Source organism: Macaca nemestrina, chromosome 15 (genome assembly GCF_043159975.1).
Source record: "Macaca nemestrina isolate mMacNem1 chromosome 15, mMacNem.hap1, whole genome shotgun sequence".
Taxonomy (NCBI): domain Eukaryota; kingdom Metazoa; phylum Chordata; class Mammalia; order Primates; family Cercopithecidae; genus Macaca; species Macaca nemestrina.
In genome coordinates, this window is record NC_092139.1 from 16,716,799 (window position 1) to 16,739,311 (window position 22,513).

The 22,513-nt window shown below is 45.7% G+C and overlaps 1 long non-coding RNA gene across 1 annotated transcript; it reads left to right on the plus strand.

Moving 5' to 3' along the window:
- Positions 1 to 1,151: 1,151 nt before the first annotated feature.
- On the plus strand, positions 1,152 to 21,965 carry LOC139358812 (uncharacterized). The gene is made up of 3 exons (XR_011614313.1): positions 1,152 to 1,847; positions 21,350 to 21,467; positions 21,882 to 21,965. It is a non-coding gene; the product is annotated as an uncharacterized lncRNA (long non-coding RNA).
- Positions 21,966 to 22,513: the final 548 nt, after the last annotated feature.

Genomic DNA, 22,513 nt, shown 5'->3' on the forward strand with positions numbered 1-22,513 from the left:
TCACTCAGGAGCCTCCATCATAAGCACACCCCCTCTCCAACCCAAGCCGGGGAGGGATGAGAAGGCGGTAATTTATACATGTAATTATCCTCTTGCAGTGAACAGATGGGAGATTTTCTCCAGGGGACATGGTGTACAACATCCCATTTCTCATGGGGGCAGCAGGGACAGTTCCAATTAGCCAACTTCCTGCGAACCGGCCCCCAGCAGAACTCAGAGGAGGGAAAGGAAAGAGAAAAATCATCAAGGCTTGCATTAGCTTCTGTCGTAGCGCAGTGCCTACTTGAAAGCTTAATGTTCTCGCCACAGTCAGAAGCAATGTTCTTGGGTTTTTAGAGTCAAAAAGAATCTGCAAACTGTGCTCATGTCAACTACAGCCCACAGTGGCCTGGCCTGTCCTCTGCTAGGAGGCAATTGTGATGGGCCCTTGACAGGTTTCTCGACCTTGTAGTGGGAGCACAGGCATCAGTTATGACCTTGGGGACTGTATGGTATAACTGGGAGAGATGTGTTATCTCTCTCCCAGTTAACAGGAGAACTTTCCATGAGCGTTCAGTGATCACTTACTCAGGCTACCTGGGTCTTCCATGGGAGCACAGTGTAGCGGAGAGGGCAGACAAGTGGAACAAACCCAGGTTTACATTCCTGCTGAGTCTCATAGTTAACCATGACCTTGGCAAGTCATTACTGCCCTCTGAGCCTCAGTTTCCCTGACCTACCAGGATATTCTGTCTGCAGCACCATGGCAGGGTCTTGAGCTGACACAGGTAAATCATTTCATTAGATTCTTTTCTTCTCTTCCTTTTTCACTTTAGTTTCTCAGAAGGGGACAGGCAGCCTATGCCCCAGGGATAAAAAGGGAAGGATGCAGTGGTGTGCAGTGAGTTGAGCCTTAAAGAAAGGTGTGGCAGACACTGCTAGTTGCCCAGTATCCACTTCTTTCTTTCAACCAAAGGACCCAGGCTTTGTTCGAAGTGGCAAAGTGCCCAGCTAAGGCACTCACTTTCCCAGCCTCCCTTGCAGCGAACAGTGGTCACATGGCCCAGTTCCAGCCAATAAGATGTAAACAGAGAGCTGCAGGAAGGTTCCTGAGAATGCCTTCCTACCCCGACTCCCTTCTTTCTCCTTCCTGCCTAGAGGTGAAGCAGCCATTTTAGAACCAGACAGCAATGCACCTGTGGGTGAAAACCAGTGCACTGAGGATAAAGAGCAGTAAGACAGAAAGTCCCAGGCCCCTGAAACATCAATGATTGACACAGCACTGGTTCAGGACTGCTTGTCTCTGGGTTTCTTTATTTAAGCCACCTTTAGTTGGATTTCCTGTTACTTGCAACTAAAAGGATTCTAAATGGTGAACCATTATGATATTTAGGAATAGGTCAGGCATTCTGCAGGAGGAATGACTGAAGCAAGTGGAGGAAAGTAGAAAAGCACAAAGCATGTGCAGTGACCAGGGCTGTTGGCTCCCCAGTATCCAGTCGGTGCCAGATGAGACCAATCATGGCACCCTCACCACCCTTCCTACCAGTGACTAGGAAGGTGTATGTGACCCCATAGTGGCCAAGGAGACCCAATGCAGGGTCTTCTGGAAGATTCCAGAGAATATTTTCAGGCTTCTAAGAGGATAACCAAGAAAGACCAAATCCTCCACTTTCCTCTCTCTCATACATTTCTCATATCTGGATCTGCCTGGAACTGTGATCAGCCATCTTGTCAACAGAAGGGTTGGCCTGTGGATGGAACTGATGCCCCAAAGATCACAGAAGAGAAAATGAGAAAGAACTAAGTTCTTTACTTACGTCTTTGAGCCCCTGGATTAACCAACCAGCAGCTACCTGAACTCCTAGGTGAGTAATACTAATCATCAAAGTCATGGTTGTTGAAAACACTTTGAGTTGGGTTAACTGTTATTTACAGTCAAGATCATCCTAATTCCATTTATTTGAGGGAGAAAAGCTTGATTGATCATCATCAGTTAACTAAGCAGATAGCATGTGTTTGTCTTAAGTTCGTGCATACATGGCTTCTTTTTAATCTCCCAGAGTAAATCACAAGCACTTGCTTCAGGGCAAGAATCTATCTGTCTTTGATTAGATCTATATCACATTGGCAGGCAGTACAGCATGACGGTAAGAACATTAATTGTAAGCCAGACTGCTTAAGTTTGAATTTCAAGCTCTGTGACCTTGAATGTATTATTTCAACTCTCTTTGCTTATTTTAAAAAATAGAGATAATAATAGCACCTCTATTGTGGGTAGGGTGGTTGTAAGGATGAAATGAGTGAGCCCACGTGATGAACAGTTCCTGGCATGTGGTAAGTACTGTGTAAGAGTTAGCTTCTGTCACACTGATACACAGGCAAACAGCATTGTCGATCCAGTATGTCCTCCCACTGTTACAGCAAAAATATTCCCATCTTGCAGATAAGGAAATGAGGCATAGAGCATTAAAGTTCTTTGTCAAAAGTTCACACAACTGGTAAGCGGAGAATCTTGGATCCAAGCCCAGGCAGTGGGGCCCCAGGTCCCGATTTCTCAACCACTGTTCTATTCTAGATCTTTTTCATGGTGGTCAAATTGAATGAACCAAGCAGCTCACCAAGGGGGCTCATTAAGCTGGCTAGAGTCCATCTTGCTTTGCTGGTCCGTGAATACAGCTAAGTACCAGCGGCAATGGTGTGCTCCTTCTTTGCCAGGCTGCTTGCCATCTCCCAGCTCCAGTCATTTCAGAGTACCATTATCATTTCTCTCTTGCACTTTGGAACCTCTGAATGGGTCAGCGGGCTTGCAGATACAGAGGGAGCTCCGCCAAAGCCCCACCATCTGGCACAGCCTGAGAGATCGCATATGCCCTGGCCTTCTGCGTGAAGCATCCTTCGCAATGAGTCCAAATGAGGTCCTAAATGCTCCCGATCAAGGATCAAAGCGGGTGGTCCGCAAGGCCCCTGTCGAGAAGTGCCAGCTCCCCACAGCTAACAGTCCCCCAGGCCCTAGGCCTTCTTCAGCTCCTGGTCCAGCAGCCCAAAAGAGAATCAAGTGTGGTGGGCGGCAATCTTCTACTTCTTCAGCCTGAAACAGAGCCCTTCAGGTGGGAGGCAGGAAAGAAACAACTGACATGAGAGCAGACCACAGGCGCAGGGCACCTATGTGGCAACTCACAGGGCCAGGCACTTGCACGGGGTGCCAGGAGCACAAAGGCAAATAAAGCCTGGTTTGTGCCCTGAAGACACTCAAAGTGTTGAGCTCAAGACAGGCCGTAAACAACTAAGATGAGCCAATGTGTATTGATCGCTTCCTGTGTGCCAGACACTGTTTAAAGGATGAACAGATTGGTTGGGTCTCCACACCTACTCCGTAAAGTGGCTCCTATTATCATCTCCATTTTCCCCAGGAAACTGAGGCACACACAGAGAGGTTAAGTCACTAGCCCAAGGTCACACAGCTCATAAGCAGCTATAGCCAGGGAATGAACCCAGTCCTTCTGGTTCCAGAGTCCAGCCTCTTAAGCACCCACTCTGCTTCCTGTCTGTAGCACTCAGAAGAGGCATGGCATGTGCTTTAAGTAAGGACTGGGTGCCGGTGCCCTGGGAGCCCCAAGTGGAAAGCAATGATTCCTCCTCCCACTGGAGAGAGGATGCCCGGAGGGAACAGGAGCCATGAGAGGTGGACAGACGTGGACTTTGCCAGATGATGATGATAATGATAAAAATAATAGTAGCTAACATTGATCGTGCGTGCACTAAGTGCCAGCCACTCTTCTAAGTGACTCATCCGTGTTTTTCTGTTATTCCACTCAACACACTTAAGGGGGCTACTATCATCATCTTAATTTTATAGACAAGGCAACTGAGCCACAGAGAGATTTAGTGACTTGCCTAATCTCAGAAGAGACAGAGTCAGGATTTGAACCCATGGAGTCTGGCTTCAGAGCCAGACTACAGAGATGGGGAAGACGGTTTGGGCAGAGGAAGCTCCCTGGGCAAAGGAGGATGCGTGGGGTGGTGCCTGAGCCTGGAGACGGAGCATAGCATAGGCATGGTGTGGTGCAGAAATGTGCTGTGGGCAAAGGGGCATCGGGGAAAGGGGGTTTAAGAGGATCTTTCATTCAGCACGAAGGAGAAGGGGCCTCAGCCTGAAAGTGGTTGAGTGATGTTGATGCTTTCTCCAAAGCAAGATGGTGTGTTTGATGGAAGGGCAGGAGACTGAGTCCTGATCCTGGCTCTGCAGCACCATGTGACCATGTCCATGAGACTCAGCTGTCTCTTCTGAGAAGTGGGCACATCACAGCCAGTAGTAACATAAAAATTTCAGTACACAGAATAGCACAAAAGGAGGAGCAGTGAAAAGCATACAGTTGGCATGTACTTGGAGTACAAATGTGAAATGAGGGCACCAGAAGGAGAGGCTAGGGGGCGAACAGGCAGGCAGGGGAACCAATGAAAACTTGTACATAGGAAGAGTTTGTATAGGAGAGTGATGTATCTGTACCAATCAGTCTGCTTCACTGCAAACAACAGAATCCACTCTGGCTTATGCAAAACAGAAACTCATTAAAGGGTAGTAGGTGGCACAGAGACTTCCAAAGGGCCACAGCATAGATCAGGAAACACACAGCTAGGAGCTGCATCCAATCACGGGGCACTAGACGCCAGAAAGTGCACCCGTTACCCCAGAACAACCAGATGCCTCCACTCCCTTGCTTTAAGAAAACCTGAGTTCTGTCTGTCTAAGCTGGCTCCATGTTCCCTCCCAAATCATAGCCTCAAACGAGAGGATATGATTGGAGAAGCCAAAGTCACATGACTGCCTCTAGTAGCAAGGGAGTCTGGATGAATGTCTTCTGGTTTCTCTCCTGGAGAGGTAGAAACTGCACCATGGGAGACTATCTCAACGCCAGGTCGACATTCAGAAGATGCTGGGCAGCTTCAGAATGTCTCAAATGTCCCTTACATGGTTCTATTTGCATTTTAGTTAGACTTCTCCAGCAGGATCCTGGAATTGGGATTTTAGGAGAAGGCTGGAGACAGGGAGATCTGCAGCAGATGGCAGCAAGAGAAACAGGAACCTGAATGAGGGCAATTGCTGCAGAGAAGGGGGTGGACATAGGAAACATTTGGGAGGCAAAAGTATCGGGGGCACAAGTGGAATCGAAAGTATCAGCAATATCTAAAGCATTGTACCCCTATTTACGCAAAACCAAACTCTAGGGAAGGATACAAACCATTGGCAAGGCTGGCTTTCAGGGAGGAGAGTGGAAGTGAAGGGGAAACTGGGGCAAAGAGGGGCTTTCATTCATGGTTTTATTCACAGGACATTAATCTTATTGAGCTTCTTTGATTCCTTTGCAACAAGACTGTGTGCTGCTTCTTTTTTTTTTTAGACAGGATCTCTGGAAATGGGATTTTTAGGACAAGACTGGAAACAAGGAGATCAGTAGCAGATGACAGCAAAAGAAAACAGGGACCTGAATGAAGGCAGTGGTCGAGTGCAGTGGTGCAATCTCAGCTCACTGCAGCCTCCACCTCCCCGGGCTCAAGCAATCCTCCAGCCCCAGCCTCCTGGGTAGCTGGGACCACCAGCATGCACCACCAAGGCCAGCTAATTTTTTGTATTTTTTGTAGAGTCTGGATTTTGCCATGTTTCCCAGGTTGGTCACGAACTCCTAGGCTCAAGTGATCGGCCCGCCTCAGCCTCCCAAAGTGCTGGGATTACACGCGTGAGTCATCACGCCCAGCCAAGACTGCTTCTTAGTTAGCCTTCTCTAGCTGTTCTGCTCAGATGCTGCTTTTCAAGGAAATAAAAGCCATAGGAGCTTGGTTGGGATGGGCACCAAAATCTTTGAGAGGGCTGAGATCCATGTTTTGTTCACCTTTTAATCCCAGGATCTTGGCATGAGAACTGACCCACCACTGGCACTCAGCAATGGCTGATTGTGGATTGCCACATTGGCTTGAGTTAGAGCTTCAAGAAGATCAGTTATATTAGAGAAATAAGAAGGAAAGAAATGTTGTTCTATGTCCCTGACCATCCTTTTAGGCAAGGATGTTCTCCATATATTCACTCAATGAGGTTTTATGATACCTCCTCAATAAGCCAGCCAGGGATCTGGGTGGGGTAGAGGCCACAGGACAGGCCTGTCCTCATTAGCTCTGACAACTACGAGATTTATATTTTTTCAAACCACTACAGGATTTAAGCTTGGTGGTAAAATGGAAGTGCAGAAGGGGAGAGAGTTCCTAGCCTGGGAGGAAGGGCAGGAGTTGCAAGCCTGGCTCAATTGTTTACCAGGAGTGGGACCTAGGCAAGTTGATTAAACATCCTTTGGTCTCAGTTTCATCCTTTGTAAAATGAAGAAGAAAATATCATGCCCGCCTCAGGGGTGAGGGTTAAAGGATTTGACACATAAGAATGCCAAGAACCATGCCTAATGCACAGAAAGCACGCTGTGTAGCTCTTAGGATCATAAGATTTTTCCTAGGAGATTGTGCCAAGCTTTCCTGCCTCTGGGATTTTGCCCCTGCTGTTCCCTCACTGTGAAAGCCTTTCCATGCAGCTTCTTCTCCACTTGCAGATTTTAGCTCTGATGCCAGCTCCTCTGACCACTCAGCATAAACTAGCCTTTCCTACCAGTGGGCCTGCTTGCTTTCTTCAGAGAACTCACCACTCTCAGAAAAGTATCATCTTTTTTGTTTGTTTGTTTTTAACTTATTGTCTGTTTTCCCACACGGGAACTGCCAGCACCAGGAGGTAATGCTGCTGACCAGGTTGTTGCATCGCCTTATGCTCAGAGCAGGAACAGTGCCCAGCCAGGGGCAGGCTCACCTTGCCTACCTGCTGAATGGGTAGGCAGAGCTTAGACTCCATTCCTTCCCAGCCTAGGTCCCAGGAGTCTGCCTCTGTGTCTTGACTTCATTCTTCTGAAGGGCACTGGTGTGTTTGAGGGGAATTCTCTAGATTCTTCCTTCAACCTGGAAGAGCTGATCTGTAAGTTAGGCTGCTGCTGCAAAGACCCAAAGCAACAGTGATCTCAACATAGGTGGTAGGGCAGCTCCACTCTGCAATGGAGTCAGGCAGGCACCAGGCTCCCTCTGTCTTGTGGTTTCTGTCCCTAGGGTGTGCCCCTCTTCCACATGGCCCATGACAGCTCCCTGACATGTCTGGGTTCCAACCACATGAAAGGGAGAGCTGCCATCCTTACCCTGTGAGGGCTCCAGAAGGGAGTCACATTCACCACTTCTGCTCAGTCTCATTGGCCAGAGCCTGGACACATGGCCACCCCCAGCCCCGAGAAGGCTGGGAAATGTAGTCTTCACTCTGTGCAGCTGTACACCCAGCTAGAATTCAGGAGTGCTATTATTATGAGAATAGTGAAGAATGGAAGACATTCCTGGTTTCCAACCCACCTACCCCCACCTTCTTCCTTGGGCCCTGTAAAATCGATGTGCTTGTTAGCGGAAAGAGGAGAGAGGGAATGAGCCCAGGAGAGGGTCCTGAGGAATCTATTCCCACTTTGAAGTTGTGGGGGGGTTTGAGCTGCCTCCTTGTGTCTTTCCTCTGCCCCCTCTTGCTCTCACCCACTCCAGTCATGCTTAAGGATTGTATCTGAGTTTCTCCTGCTGATGGAGTCAAAGTACAGTTGGTCTCCCCACCAAGCTGCTGATGCCCTGGCGTGCCTCAGCCGTGGCTGCCTGGTCTTGCTTTTCACACCCCGTGCACGAGAGGCTGGCTTTGTCTGGCCCAGAAGGACACTGGGCCAGGTGTTTCACACTCAATCCCACTGGGTCACGCCACTTGGCATGGACCTTGAGAAGCTCTCAGCTGCTAGTACTGGCAGCTCTGCCAAATGCCAGCCTCGTGGCCAGAGAGAGAGGACAGTGCCACCACTCAGTCTCCTTAGGGCAGCAAGTGGGCTGCTTGTCCGTGAGGGTGTGGGCATGCGGTCATCTCACAGAGCGAGACTCCATCTCAAAAAAAAAAAAAAAAAAATTCACCATTTTAACAATTTTTTTTGTTTGTTTGTTTTTTGAGACAGAGTCTCCCTCTGTCACCCAGGCTGGAGTGCAGTGGCGCGATCTCGGCTCACTGCAACCACCGCCTCCCAGGTTCAAGCGATTCTCCTGCCTCAGCCTCCCGAGTAGCTGGGACTACAGGCACCCACCACCATGCCCGGCTGATTTTTGTATTTTTAGTAGAGATGGGGTTTCACCATGTTGGTCAGGCTGGTATAGAACTCCTGACCTCGTGATACACCTTCCTCAGTCTCCCAAAGTGCTGGGATTATAGGCGTGAGCCACGGTGCCTGGCTCATTTCAACAATTTTTAAGTGGACAGTTTGGTGATATTAAGCACATTCCCATTGTTGTGCAACCATCACCACTATTCACGCAGAGAATCCCTTTCATTTGCAAAACTGCAACTCTGTACTCATTAAACGCTAACTCCCCATTGCCCCTTCTCCTGGCCCCTGGCAACCACCCTCTCCTTCCCATCTCTATGAATTTTCCTGTCCAGGTACTGCATATGCGTGGAATCATCAGCACAGATGGTCTCGACTCACAGGATTTCTCAGCTTTACAATGGTGTGAAAGTGACACCTATGCAGTAGAACCCCACTTCGAGTTCCCATACAACCATTCTGTTTTTCACTTTCAGTACAGTATTCAGTAAATCACATAAGATAGTCAACCTTGTATTATAAAATAGGCTTTGTGTTAGATGATTTTACCCAAAATTAGGCTAATGTAAGTGTTCCAAATAAGGTAGATTGGGCTAAGCTATGATGTTCTGCCACTTAGGTGTATTAAATGCATTTTTGGCCTATGATATTCTCAATGTATGATGGGTTTACCAGGACGTAACTCCATTGTAAGTTGAGGAGCATCTACATTTGTTCCTTCAAAACTGATTTCTTTTATTTAGCATTATGTCATCAAGGCTCATCCATGTCATAGCATGGGTCAGAATTGCCTCTTTATTTGAGACTGAATAATGGTTCATTGTACGTATATACCACATTTTCTGTATTCGTTTGTCATGAGTGGCACAGGTCAGACATAACCAGGTCAATGCATGCTTGTGTCTTTCCACAAGGTCAGACTTTTATTGATCCTGTGTCAACCACAAAAGCCAGACGCTACATGGAGTTCCCAAGGAGGCAGTTCTCCTTAGTGCCCCCACCCTCCGTTCACTTGGTCATCAAAGCCGTGGACACACACATTCAAGACGATCCGCACATCAGTGAATATTACAAGCCATACGTAGCAGTATACTTAAATATATAAATGCTGTAGGTTAAATATTCCACATCAAACAAAATAACATTTGACATCAAGGGAAAAGGGGACAGGGAAAATGGTTAACAAACCAGTCCAAGGAGAGTGGCATGGACAAGAAGAGTGTCCTGGCCTGATCTGGACGGGTATCAACATCTTGCAAAGAAGAATCTTTGATTTGGGCAGTCCTTCGGGGCAGATCCTGGGTGCTGATCACAAGGAACAGGAAGACAGTGCCTATTAAGATGGCTATCTTGAGCTGGCGAAGCCCTGCTCTTTTTATAGCTCCAGGGTCCCCTGGTGATGATAGTAAAAGGTCATGCCCGTTTATGTTCTTATCTGATTGGGGACGGTCTCTATTTATTAGGCAAATATCTGGTCCCTGTTGACACGACACTATTTGAAGTATAAGATGGAGTCTTTTCCTAACATGGAGTCATTTATATCAAGGGTGCTATCTACCTGGTTCATCTCTCAATAGACTCTTGTGTTACTTATACGTTTTGCATATTGTAAATAATACTGTTTTGAACACAGGTGCACAAATCTCTCTTCAGGTCTCTGCTTTCAGTTCTTTTGGGTACATACTCAGAAGTGGAATTCCTGGATCATATAGTAATTCCATTTTTAATGTTTAGAGGATCTTCCATAGTGTTTTTCATTGCAGCTGCACCATTTTACACCCTCATCAACAGGGCACCGGGTTCCAACTTCTCCTCATTGTCACCAACACTTATTATTTTCTGTTTTCTTGTTTCTTCCTTTTTTTTTTTTTTTATTTATTTCAGCTATCCTAATGGTTGTGAGGTAGTATCTCACTGTAGTTTTGATTTGCTTTTCCCTAATGATTAGTGATGTTGAGCATCGTTTCTTGTATTTTATGGCCATTGGCACATCTTCTTTGGAGAAATGTCTATTTATATCTTAGAGCGTTCTTTACTCATTTTATTCATTCTTTAGTTTATTCATCCATCAGTATTTCTCCAGCGCCTATGATGTGTCAGGTATCGCTCTATGTGCTAAGCTACAACGATGACAAGACAAAACAAACAGACAGAAAACAACCAAACAAAAAAGAGCTGCCAATCTTAATCTGTTTATAATTCTTACGTTGGAGGGCTTGTCACGAGAACGAAATAAAGTGATGTCTATAAACCCCCAACAGAGGATGGAGGCTCAGTCAGCTCCTCCCTGCATCTCTTCCCCTCACTTCCAGGATGTCCACACTCTCCCTCTGCTCTTCCTCCATTCTCTCTGCTGTCTTCTCTCCCCACCTTGTCCTGCATTTTTCCTTTATTGTGTGAATTTCAGTAGCTGGTGCATCTCAGTGCCAGGGCCACCGTGCCTCCAGGGTCCTGGTGGGGGATTTCCGCCCCTGCTTCAGCTTTTCTTCTGAAATATCAGAACACATTTTCAAAATACCAAATGTTCATTGTTAACCCTTCCATGGAACCACTGTATGTCTAAGCCCAGATGGAACCTCTATGAAGAAAGCCGCCATTTCACGACAACAGCCTTTTTCTTGATTCCTGATACACGTATTAGGAATCTTTGATGAAGCAAGAGATATGTTGAGGCTGGAAACAGAAGAGAACTCAAATATCTGCAAGGAAGATGGATGCGACGTGTGAATGGGAGCAATGGAGCATTGACCCTGAGTCATGAACAACTGGCTAAAATGCAGGCGACCATCCATCAACTTCTGGAAACTTCTTCCAGTGGAGTGGGTCTCTCAGCAGTGGCCAAACAAGTCTTCTTGTGTCCTTAGGAAGAGGTGAACAGGGCCCTGATAAATGGCCCCTTCTTCTCCAAACTTCTCCTTGGAGCTCATTTCCATGTGTCTAGTGAGTGGACAGGCCTCAGAAGCTGCCAGGTTTCCCCTTTCTCTGGAGGGGTGCATTCCACACTGTCTGCTACTCCTGGACAGAGAAATTTGAGACGGGAGGGAAAACATGTGAGGCTGCCAGCCCTGGCCTCCTCGTCCATCAGGAGCTCCTCAGGCCCCTGTGTCCCGGCGCCAAGCAGCCCACACAGATGGGTTCTGTTCGCTTCTCTCCGGGCACACAGGCCCCGGATATTGGATTCATCACCAGCTTTGATGGATGGTGATGGGAGCTGGGACTCTGCCAGCCACAGATGACTTGGAGGTGTTCAGATGACAGACGACTCTGGGCCTGGGACGGGACGGGCATGAGCCCCACAGTGCACCTTTCTACTGGAACAGAAGCATCCCCGACAGCCTGAGCACAGCAGAAAAATGCATCCCTCTGTGAGGATGTCGGGGAGGGACTGTGGCTGCAGCATGTCCCCATCATACTTCTCTTCATGGCCACCTCCCAGCCTCCTTCTAACAACCTTGCTCCCCACCTGTCCCCCCACCTCCAATTCCCAATTTCCTGGGGTCCCGGTCTTTGTCCCTCCTCCTGGGCTGCCCATCCTTGGTATGAAAGTTTCCTGCCTTCTGCCCCATTGAAACTTCTGTTTTCTTACATCTCGTGAAAAAGACAGATGCTATTGTTAGAACTTAACTAAACTGGTAAGCGAAGGTTCACCAAGTATTGAAAGATGCATGGCTGTGCAGTTGAGTAACTGGAATTCCTGTTCAGACATCATCCCTAATTAGCATGAAAGATTAGGAAGCTATTGTTTCCTATGATGATAAGACATTGTTTGCACCCTACTGAGCATCTCTCATTGGCTTAACCAAAAGGACGGAAAGGAAGCAGAGAAGAAAACAAGAAAGGTGGGAGCTTCATCAGTATGTGGTCCACAGTCTTTTTTTTTTTTTTTTTTTTTGAGATGGAGTTTCACTCTTTCTCCCAGGCTGGAGTAAAATGGCGCGATCTCGGCTCACTGCAACCTCCGCCTCCCGGGTTCAAGCGATTCTCCTACCTCAGCCTCCTGAGTAGCTGGGACTACAGGCGCATGCCACCATGCCTGGCTAATTTTTGTATTTTTAATAGAGACAGGGTTTCATCATACTGGCCAGGCTGGTCTCAAACTCCTGACCTTGTGATCCTTCCGCCTCTGCCTCCCAAAGTGCTGGGATTACAGGCATGCATCACCGCACCTGGCCAGCCGACTGTCATTTAATGCTCTTTTCTTTCTCTGGGATGTTCTGTGCTGGTGGATGCAAAAGCATTTTGTGAATTGGTAGGACACAATCTCTGGGGAAGCGACGTTCTCTAATTTGTCAGTGGGGCAATTCTGTTTCGTTTATTTTCTTTTTAAGACAGGGTCTTGCTCTGTCAGCCAGGCTGGAGTACAGAGGCATGATCTCGGCTCATTGCAGCCTCAACCTCCCAGGTTCAAGCCATTCCCCCACCTCCCGACCAACTAGCTGGGACCACAGGCTTGCACCACCATACCCAGCTACTTTTTTTGTATTTTTTTTTGTAGAGACACGGTTTCTCCATGTTACTCAGGCTGGTCTTCAACTCCTGGACTCAAGCAGTCCTCTTGCCTCAGCTTCCCAAAGTGCCTGGATTACAGGCATGAGCCACCACACCTGGCCCAATTGTGTTTCTGACCCTAAATTCTGAAGGTAGGAGGCAGAGTTTTAGCAAATCTCCAAATTCAGGTACCCACTTGAAGCTGGGCAATCCAGACCCCACCAGAATAATTGCAGCTGCTGTGTATTGAGCACGTGCCATGGGCCAGGTCTTATGTCAGGCACCAGGCGCTCTAACATACGTATCCCACTGACCCTCATTATGACACTGCTGAGACTCAGATTTATCAGCCCATTTTTCAGATGGGAAACTTGAAGTTCAAGGGCTTGCCAAAGGCTGCACTGCAGGAAAGGGGCCTGGGCAGGTTGGAGCCTCACTGGACTCACACGACCCCAGGGTCTGTGTTCTCTCTGTGGCCCACGCTCCTTCCTTTTTTGTGCTGGACTCTCCGTGTGGTGAGAATATGTGTTCCAAATAAGCCCAGCTCGAGGCTTTGCCGTGTTTGTAAAGGGATTTTCTCTAAGGCTTACAGAGAACTATATTTTCTTAGAGGCCAGAATTGCTGTATCTCCTGATGTATCATTTGATCACTCAGCATGCTCCATCTTCATCCCTCCTTGCCTTTCCGCCTTGTCCTCTTCTCTCCTGACTACCCAAATAAAAAGATCCTTTATTACAAGAAGCAAAATCTCCAACCCAAAATGATTTAGAAATCTGTGAAGAGAATTGCTGGCTTTTGTCATTGAAAGCTGCAGCAGTAGGGCTGCCTTCAGGTGCAGCTTGATCAAGTTGTTCAATTGAAGTCATCAGAATCTGGCATCTCTATGTCTTAGCCCAGACAGACTTTCCTTTTGTGGCTGTAGCATTTTTCATCTCTTCTTAGATTCAAGGTTTCTGGAAAAGAGTGATTATTTTTGTACCAGAATTCATTTACTGATTCATTCATTCAACAAATATCTAGGGAGTATTACTTTGTTCCAGAATTTTTCTAGGTGCTGGGTATACAGGAGGTAAAACAGCCGAAAATCCCTGCCCTCCTGGAACTTTTGGTCCAGTTGGGGGAAGTAACAATAAATGAATTGACAAATAAATATATCAAAGATGTTGCATTTGGTTGGTGAAAAGTAATTGCTGTTTTTGCCATTGCTTTTAATGGCAAAAACCACAGTTACTTTTATACCAACCTAATATTTGTCCGTTTTCACACTGCTATAAAGAACTGCCCGAGGCTGGGTAATTTATAAAGAAAAGAGGTTTAATTGGCTCACAGTTCAGCCTGGCTGAGGAAGTCTCAGGAAACTCACAATCATGGCAGAAGGGGAAGCAGGCACCTTCTTCACAAGGCGGCAGTGTGAGCATGAGGAGTGAAGGGGGACGTGCCCCTTATGAAACCATCAGGCTCATGGGAACTTACTGTCACAAGAACAGCATGAAGGAAACCGCCCCCGTGATCCAATCGCCTCTGGCCAGATTCTTTCCACGACACATGGGGATTATGGGGATTATAATTTGAAATGAGATTTCAGTGGTGACACAGAGCCAAACCATATCATATGTGAAGTGTAGCAAAGAAAATTAATGCAAGGCAAAGAAAAGAAGGCGGGGTGGCTATTTTAGAGTGATCTGGAAAGGCCTCTTGACAAGGTTAATTTTCAGAAGAGACCTACCTGAGATGAGCCCTGTGGATGCTGACGTAAAGAACATTTCAGGCAGGGGGCCAGCACCTGCGAAGCCACAGAGGAGAGACCATGCTTGGCTTGTAAGCCTGGAGGTGGGTGTGGCTGGGGTAGAAGGGCACAGGGGAGGGTGCCGGGAGGGTGGAGAGTTGGGCAGGAGGTCGATCTACATGGCAGACTCTGAAGGAGTCTGGTGTTTATTCTAGGTGTTGAGTGAGTAACCAATGGAGGAGAAGAGCAAGTGAGAAAGTCTCCTCTACACCGAAAGGGCCCTCTAGCAGCAGCGAGTACCCTGGCTCTTACCGGCTACGCGGTCATTTCTGGCTCCACTCGGGACGTGAGACCTGGTGGGTCTGAGCTGAATAGTGGGCAGAAGGGATTCTCAAGAGAAACATCCATTACCGCCAGCAAATCGCAGGGCTCTGCTCCAGCAGCCCTGGTGCCCACTCTGGGGTCTCACCTCCATGGCCCTTCATGAGGCTCCCCTCTTCCTTCATGTGGACCCGGCAGGCTCACACAGATGGGGCCACCACAGGCGACATAAGGCAGCCATGGCCTCTGTTCACATAGCCGTGTCTTCCTGTCATCTCTGCTAGATGAGGAATTGACCAACCATCTCCTCAGGCTAAATCCAGCCCACTCAGCCCGTTTTTGTCCTGCCCCTGAACTAACAATGGTTTTCACAACACACACAAACACATGCACACACACACAAGAATACATGGCAGAGACAACACGTGGTCCTCAAAACCTAAAATATTGGCCGGGTGTGGTGGCTCACGCCTGTAATCCCAGCACTTTGGGAGGCCAAGGTGGGCGGATCACGAGGTCAGCAGATGGAGACCATCCTGGCTAACACGATGAAACCCCATCTCTAATAAAAATACAAAAACATCAGCTGGGCGTGGTGGCAGGCACCTGTAGTCCCAGCTACTCCGGAGGCTGAGGCAGGAGAATGGCATGAACCTGGGAGGCAGAGCTTGCAGTGAATCAGGATCGCGCCACTGCACTCCAGCCTGGGTGACAGAGCGAGATTCTGCCTCAAAAAAAAAAAAAAAAAAAACTAAAATATTCACTATCTGGCCCTTTGTAGAAAAAGCTTGCCAATCCCTGCCCTAGATTATAAACTATCTGGGGAGGACCCTTTTTTCTTCCCCATCTCTGTGTCACTAACAGAACTGGTTCCAATGGCAACATCTGATTTTATCATGATACGATCAGCCTTCCGTGATCATCAGTAATTACACAGTGTTTTAGAGAGTGCAGAAAGAATCCTGTTTTGCCGACAAGTCTTTTGTACAAAGGAGCCATAATAAATAGCTGACCTTGAGAGTTAGGTTGGACATCTGCCATTTGTCTCTGCACAACATCCCTTCTATTTCTCTGGATCACAGCACCCCCAACCCCAGCATTCATTCTACTTCTCTGGATCACAACACACTGCAACCCCGTTTCAGTTGAGCAATACCCACTTCTCTCAGCATTTGAGTTTCCTGGGGCATCAGCCGACGTTCCAAAAGGGAGTCCTAGACCCACACTGGGCCAGTGAGCTGAAATTCTGATTTCTATTGAAACTCTTAGCTAGGGGATGTCTCTTTTAATTGACTTTGGAAGTGAAAGGAGCTCAGCCTGGGCAGCCTGGGGCCACAAGTTCCCCCTATGGAGTAGGACCACCTGAAGATGATCCCAAACAGGAAGGCAGAGTTGAGAGATGGAGAAGGAGGGAGACAGTCTAGTAATGTCATCGAACCTCATAAGTATGTCCTCATCATCGAAGCTTCTCTTCCTGGCTATATGACCCTAGTAGAATGATGATCAAATCCATTGACTAAATCAGACCTCTTTTGAGAATAAATGGGGGTGCTCCTTATGATTACTTTGGACAGCATTATGTTGAGATTGTCCCAGGGAAGCCAGAAGGGATGGTCAGCCTAGACCTGGGCAGGTTACTTTAGGTCCCTTTATCACATATTCTTCATCCAAAGAAGACTGATCTCCAAAGGGATGTGGTAAGGATTAAATTAATGGACACAAGATCTTAGAAGACTGCCAGGCATTTAATAAATGATTGAAGTGTGTTCCCCATTGTTGTTAATATTGTCTTTATTATTGTTTGCCCCCACTTATATCTCCTCTCATGTTTACAGAATTTTCCATCTTATAATTTCATGCCTTTCTAAATGAAAAATTAGCGTCCAATAAGGCATTTTGTACTTAATGAGCTAGATTGATTTCTCCTGCTTGTAACTAAGACTCATAATGGATAAAACCCCCTAGATGCAAACATGCCTACAATCATCTTCTGGACTTTCTATTTGAATAAACCAGTCCTCCACTTCCATCTTCTCTTATCTTCTGATGCAGTTTAATTTAGATTCCTGCTACTTACAGCCGAAGCTTACTAATGAATACACATACATGCTCTCAAAATTGGGCAGGCAGGGAAGATGCTTGGAATAGAAAAAGAAAAAACATCATTCTTGTGGCCAGGCATGGTGGCTCAAGCCTGTAATCCCTGCACTTTGGGAAGCCGAGGCAGGCAGATGACTTGAGGTCAGGAGTTCGAGACCAGACTGGCCAACGTGGTGAAACCCTGTCTCTACTAAAAATACAAAAATTAGCTGCGTGTAGGGGTGTGCACCTGTAGTCCCAGCTACTTGGGAGGCTGAGGCAGGAGAATCGCTTAAACCCAGGAAGTGGAAGTTGCAGTGAGCTGAGATCATACCACTACGCTCTAGCTTGGGCAATAGAGCCAGACTCCATCTCAAAATAAAACAACATGGCATTATTCTTGCATAAAACTTTAAACTGCAGTTCCTTAAACACCCTTCTCTCCATTATTTAATATTTCCACCCTCACTCACCAGCCATTCAAACAGAGTTCCTAGCTACCTAAAAACAAAGCTAAATATAGGCAACGGGTATTTCATATCTTACTACCTATATTTCTTTCCTGATTGCTGGTTGAGAAAATGCAAATAAAGACTCTGGTCTGTTGCTGTTTCCTTTGGGAGGACTCGATGAATACACTGAATCTTTGTGTATGCTTTGAACAGTGATTGTCTTCTCAAGAGCCTATCATCCTTCTCACCTTGGACTTGCAGTTGCCCGATATCTAGAGTGCTTTGTGAATACATAAAGGGAAAAGAAAATACAGCAAATTCAAAATGTCACGTAACCCGCCAGCACCTCCCACTCTCTAGAAAATGCACAGCCCCAAGAAAAAGAGGTTCTCTGAATTCAGACCTTTGTGAAAACCCCCTAAGATGTATCCTTTTATCAATATCCCCAAATAATTTATTTGGATATGATTGAGGATTTCAACCCAAGAGAAAAAAAGTATAAACATCTCTGGAAATAGAATTCTCATTCATGCTCAAAGTTTACATTCTAACATTATTTCCATATGCCCGGTCAGAACTAGGAGGAGAAAGAGGAAGAAAAACGAGGCTTTAAAATCAGGACTTTGCTTGTACTGTACTTTTATAGGCAGGAACAGTGTTCAATACCACCTTTGAAGTGAGGGCTGCTGGCCTGTCCTGCAGAGGTCCAGGCCATGCCTAGGTGAGACTGGGGCCAGTGGGGTTGTCCTTTAAAAAAATAAATAAATAAAGGGAAATCCAAGTCACTGTGATGTCTTTCAGAGACATCAGTTTTGTGTGAGTGTGACCTTAAATGTTATTTAAAAAATTATTATACAATAAAACTGACCTTTGTGTGGTGTGCAGTTCTATGAATTTTAATGTGTGTATAGGTTTGTGTAACCACCACCATGATTAGGATACAGAACAGCTCTATCTTCCCCCCCACCAAAAAAAAAAAAAAAAAAAAAAACACGGCTAGCTTCTCAAAGTCACCCCATCCCCTTTCCCATATAATCTCACACCCTTCTTGTATTGTATGGTTTCTTTCTCCTTAAGAAAGTCATATAAATGGAAATGCACAGTATGTAATCTTGAGACTGTTTTCTTTCATTCAACGTAATGCCTTTGAGAATCAAAGAAGTTGCTGTGTGTATCAATAGTTCATTGCTTTGTATTGCTGAGTGCCATGACCCCAAAAGTAACTGAAACAGATCTCAATCAATTTAGAAAGTTTATTTTGTCAAGGTTAAGGATGTGCCCGTGACACAGCCTCAGGAGGTCCTGATGACACATGCCCAAGGTCGTCAGGGTATAGCTTGGTTTTATACATTGTAGGGAGACATGAGACATCAATTAATATGTATAAGATATACATTGGTTCTGTCCAGAAAGGTGGGACAACTCGAAGCGGGGAGGGGACTTCCAGATCATAGGTAGATAAGAGACAATTGGTTGCATTCTCTTGAGTCTCTGATTAACCTTTTACTGAAAGCGCAATTCACGTGTGAGAGGAGGGTAGCGGAATAGTCACTTATGCCTTAGTCTGGCTTAGTGAAATAATAGGGCAGAGGAAGCCATCAGATATGCGTTTATCTCAGTGAGCAGAGGGATGACTGAGTTCTGTCTGATCTTTGTCCACAAGGAATTTCCTTGTGGGCAAATTCCGTGAGGAAGGTGGGCAGCCTTTTTTTTTTTTTTTTAAACCTTTGTAGCGATCGTATTTAGGAACAAAATGGGAGGCAAGTTTGCCTGATGCAGGTCCCCCAGCTTGACTTTGCACTTTGGCTTAGTGATTTCGGGGTCCCTAGATTGATTTTCCTTTCACAGTGCTCTCACACCTGCTGTTTTTACCCCAGCCCCTGATAAAGGCCATTTGGGTTCCTTCCATGTTTGAGCAATTATGCAGAGAGAATGCACAAGTTTTCATGTGGATACAAGTTTTCTTTTCTCCGGGGTAAATAGCCAGGAGTGGGGTTACTGGATCAACTGGTAAATGTATGCTTAACTTCATAAGGAGACGCAAAGCTGATTTTTCACAGTGACTGTACCATTTTGCATTTTCCAAAGCAACGCATGAGTTCCAGTCGCTCTGTAACCTGTCTAACACCTGGTGGTATCGGGATTTTTATTGCACCCATTCTAATTCTAATAGGTACGGAGTGGTAGCTCATCGTGACTCTAATTTGCATTTCCCTAGTGATTAATGAGACAGAACATTTTATCATGTGTGTGTCTGCCATCCATATATCCTCTTTGATGAAGAGTCTATTCACATCTTTGCCTCTTCTTTAATTGGGCTGTTTGTTTTCCTGTTGCTGGATTTTGGGAATTCTTTACACATTCTACATTCAATTCTTTGTCAGATACATGATTTGCGAAGATTTTCTCCCAGTAACAAACTTGATCTTTTATTCTATTAACAGAGTCTTGCACAGAACAAAAGTTCTTAATTTTTATAACAAATATATTAATTCTATCAATTTTTTAATGGATTGTGCTTTTGGTATCATGTCTAAAAGTCATTTTCCTAACAGCAGATCCCAAGGATTCTTCCTGTTTGCTTAGAATCTATGTTTCCATTTATTCCATGAGTGTTCATAATTGCTTATTGGAGGATTTTTATAATAGCTGCTTTAAAATCCTTGTCAGAAAATCTCTATATGTGTGTTATTTCATTATTGGGGTCTATTCATGACCTTTTCCCATGAATACTGAGATTTTCCTGGTTCTTAATAAGCAAGGAATTTTAGATTTTATCCTGGACATTTTATATATTATGTTATGAGGCTCTGAGTCTTGTTCAAATATTGCCCATCAATATCATAAGGTTGCTTAAGAGCTTGTGTGTCCGGAGTTGGTTCCTTCCAGTGGGTTTGTGGTCTCACTGATTCAAGAATGAAGCCACGGACCTTCTCAGTGGGTGTTACAGCTCTTAAAGGTGGCCTGGACCCCAGGAGTGAGTAGCAGCAAGATTTATTGTGAAGAGCAGAACAACAAAGCTTCCACCGAACCCAGCAGGTTGCCGCTGCTGGCTGGGGTGGCCAGCTTTTATTCCCTTATTTGTCCCTGCCCATGTCCTGCTAATTGGTCCATTTTACAGAGTGCTGATTGGTGCATTTACAATCCTCTAGCTAGACACAGAGCGCTGATTGGTGCATTTACAATCCTTTAGCTAGACAGAAAAGTTCTCCAAGTCCCGGCTCCACAGAGGAAGTCCAACTGGCTTCACCTCTCACTTGGGCATGAGGAAATGGAGAAAAGAAAAAAACAACAGAGATGTCCACGCCCTGAGTGTTAAAAGTTCCCTGAACCAGAACTAGAGGACATCCCCGAAGTGCCCCTGGAGCTCTGTCTTTGCCCCAGTGCTCACTTCTGAGTTTCAGGATCAGGCCCAGTGATATCAAAGGGCAAAACACGGCAAATTCACCACCAGTGCATATGGTTTGGTTCTGTGTCCCCACCGTCTCATGTTGAATTGTAATCCCCAGTGTTGGAGGTGGGGGCCCGATGGCGGGTAATTGGATCATGCCGGTGGTCCTTCATGAATGGTGTAGCACCATCATCTCGATGCTGTTCTCGTGATAATAAGTTCGTGAGTTCTCATGAGATCTGGTTGTTTAAAAGCGTGTAGCACCTTCCCCCTCTTTCTCTTCCTCCTGCTCCTGCCGTGTAAGACGTGCCTGCTTCCCCCTCACCTTCCTCCATGAGCAAAAGCTCCCTGAGGCCTCCCCAGAAGCAGATGCTACCATGCTTCCTGTACAGTCTGCAGAAGCATGAGTCAATTCTTTTCTTGATAAATTACTCAGTCTCAGGTATTTCTTTATAAAAGTGTGACAATGGACCAGTACAACCAGTTTAGTGACATTTCACATTCTGATCTTATTCTGTGATCCACCTACAACTATTTACTTTTCAGAGCACTCGGATTACTTCTCTGTGCTGTCTTTCCAGGTTCTATCTCTTCATTCAGTGGGAGAAACATGGTAGAGTGTATATATAACATCTTACCTCGACCAGAATCTGTAAATATCAGTTTTTGATATAGAAATTTTTTTTTTGAGTTGGGGTCTCATCTGTTGCACAGGCTGGAATGCAGTGGCACAATCATGGCTCGCTACAGTCTCAAACTTCTGGGCTCATGCAATCCTCTTGCCTCAACCTCCTAAGTAGCTGGGACTACCGGTGTGCACCACAAAGCTCAGGTAAGTTTTTCTATTTTTTGTAGAGACAGAATCTCACTATATTGGCCAGGCTAGTCTCAAACTCCTGGCCTCAAGTGATCTTCCCACCTTGGCCTTCCAAAGTGCTGAAATTACAAGCATGAGCCAATGCACCCAGTCAGTTTTATAGAATAATGATTCATTCATTTATTTAATACGTTTATTACAATTATCCTTGCGTCACAACCCCATGTATGTTTGCCACCTCTACCTCTAGGATGTGAGCTTCTCCAGTTCACCTCCCTGGTTTCATTCCTCCTGAGTCTATCCCAGGACTAAGCTTAGGATGAGACTTAGAATAAACCCTTATAATAGTACTTAACATTAATATGTAGCAAAAGTCAGAAAATCTAACTCAAACTTGTTTAAACATTTTTTTCTTTGCACTCATAACAGAGAAGTCCAGAGGTAGCAGGCTTCATGACACGTCGAATCCAGCATTGTACATGTTTTAATTTCTCTCCTTCATCTGTTTTCCGCAACATTGGCTTCATCTGTGGACTTTAACTTCGCACAATTCTGAGTTCTCATCTGTGGCAATAAAATGGCTCCTGGATGTCTAGAATACAGATCTTTACACCACAAAAACTAGGGGAAGGAGAAGGGTCTCTTATTGTATCTACTGAATAAGTCTTGAAATTTTTACCATTTCGATAGCCTTAATTGAGTTTTGTGTTTATCCCTAAACCAATTATCAAAGCCAAAATAATAGAATATGCTGAGTGATTTAAGCTAAACTGTCATATAGAGCTTAGTGTGGTAGAAGTCCCACTCAAAAAACGTGCCTAAGAATACAGGAAGTTTACATTTCCCAAAAGAAAATCAGACATTAAGCAATGGGAGAAAGAATAGATGGATGCTATGGAGTAAATCACGTAGATTAATTTTGAATGTCAACATCGAAAATATTAACTTGTCCTGGCTTAATTATTTTAAATAATCTATTGGTTCAGGTAAACAATAAGTCCAGAAATTTGGACATCAGGAGCAGCTTGATCAAGTTCCCTCTCCAATTTATCTTTTATCCT